Genomic DNA, 2245 nt, shown 5'->3' with positions numbered 1-2245 from the left:
TACAGATTCCTCAGAATTACAGTTAAGTGTTCTGGAATACTCATACTTCTCAATGAGTATGAGATCTTCGAAGCAGCAAGATCTTCGAAGCAGCGAGATCTTCAAAAATATATAGGAAACAACAAAACCTCTACAAGAAAAAGACAAATAGCCCAATTGAAAAATGGGCAGAGGACATGAACAGATACTTGACCAAGGAAGACATTTGTGCAGACAGTAGACATATGAAGAAATGTTTATGATCATTAGCTATTAGAGAGATGCAAATTAAAACAACAATGAGATATCTTCTCACACCAGCAATGACAATGAAGTTCAAAAATGCAGAGAACAATAAATGCTGGTGATGATGTGGCAAGATTGGTACCCTCTTAAATTGCTGGTGGGATTGCAAAATGGTCCAACCACTCTGGAAAACAACATGGTACTTCCTCAGAGAATTGGAAATAGAAATATCTTATGATCCAGCAATTCCTCTACTTGGTATATATCCACAAGAAATACGAACAATAATACGAGTAGATTATACACACATCAATGTTCATATCAGCACAATTCACAATAGCAAAAAGATGGAGACTGTCTGAGTGCCTATAAATGGAAGAATTGATAAACAAACTCTACTATATACACATTATGGAATATTATGCTACCTTGAAGAATAACAAGCACAATTTTAGCCAGCACATAGGATGGAAGAACCTTGAAGACATTATGCTGAGTGAAATTAGTCAGTCACTGAAGAAAAAATATTGCAAAAGACCATTATAGTAAAAGCTTTAAAAAAAAAGATATACACACTAGAAGGAAGAACAATTTAAAAAGGAAAAATTATTTGTTGATTATCAGTGGTTGGGGGTGAAGAATGGGGGGTGGGAGAGGATGGTAGAGCACAGGGTAAGGGATAGAAACATCACAGTTCAGGTGTTGTGGCAGACAATACACAAGAAGGAGTTGGTGGACAGAAGAACAAGGTAGATAGGTTTGCCTGGGCTACATGGGACAGAGGTAAATATTGATGTATGTTCAACCTTGGAAGAAAAGGGCTCTGTGAGACAGTGATTGAGGCCTAGTCTGAAACGATAAAAGAGAGGAAATAGTCTAAAGATGCTTGAATGTCTTATGAATATATGTTTCCCTTGCCTACTTTTGTAAAATAATCACTTGAGGGGGATAGAAAGAAATATCTGTACTTCTTCTTCCAATACAGATTTTTTTGTTTTTCATTTTTCTAGGAGTCCATTTTTTCCAACAACTGATCCTCCCACTGTATTTCTAACCTTTACGTTTCAATCACCAGTAATTATCAATATATTTTAATTGAGTGTTTGAAGAAGTTAGAATTCTTCAATTTCATCATCACTGGCTTTAGTGGTTGGTGCCTAAATTTGAATAATTGTCTTATTAACTGGTCTTTCCTATAAGAGTAAGAAAATTACCCTATCATAGACAGTGTTGACTTCATCAATGTCTAGGATACAGATGTTTACATATTCCATTTCATTTTTCACAATTTCCAAATTCCCTAGATTCATACTTCTTACAATCCGTGATCTGATTATTAATGTATATTTACAACTGTATCTCTTCATTTTGAATTTTGCATCATCAGTATATGAATGTTCTGAATGCTTTACTACATTTGTGTCATCAGAGTCAAGTCTACTTTATTGAGGCAGGTCTTCCACAGTTGCATTTTGAGTGCCTTCCAACCTGAGCGGCTCATCTCTGGTGCTACATCTGACAAAATTCTGAAGCTCTTAATCAAGTCTCAAATTTCAATATTCTTGTGCTGGCAGCGTTCCACTACTCTTAATAAGGTTTTCAGTGACTAAATATTCTGAAACAGTCCATCTCTCCTTCTTCCTAGTGTGTCTTCATCTGGAAGTTCAATTGAAACCTCTCCACATTTGGTGAGCCTGCTGGTATTAAAATATCTGTGGCATAACTTTCAGAATCACAACAACGTGCAAGCCACTACAGTACAACAAACTGACAGATGAGTCGTGGTCTTCGGAAAGTAGAAAGTCAGTAAAAAAGAGAAAGACCCACAACGGCATGGATTGACACAGTACATGAAACGTTGATTAAAATATACTATTAGAACTTTATGTAGGAGAGAACATTGTTGTTGATGTTGTTGTTAGGTGCCCTCGAGTCGGTACCAACCCATAGGGACCTTATGCACAGCAGAATGAAACACTGCCCGATCCTGGGCCAACCTCACTATTGTTGCCACGCATGA

Source organism: Chrysochloris asiatica, unplaced genomic scaffold, assembly GCF_000296735.1.
Source record: "Chrysochloris asiatica unplaced genomic scaffold, ChrAsi1.0 scaffold00396, whole genome shotgun sequence".
Taxonomy (NCBI): domain Eukaryota; kingdom Metazoa; phylum Chordata; class Mammalia; order Afrosoricida; family Chrysochloridae; genus Chrysochloris; species Chrysochloris asiatica.
The sequence above is the reverse complement of the archived record's forward strand: the minus strand, read 5'-3'. Positions refer to the sequence as shown.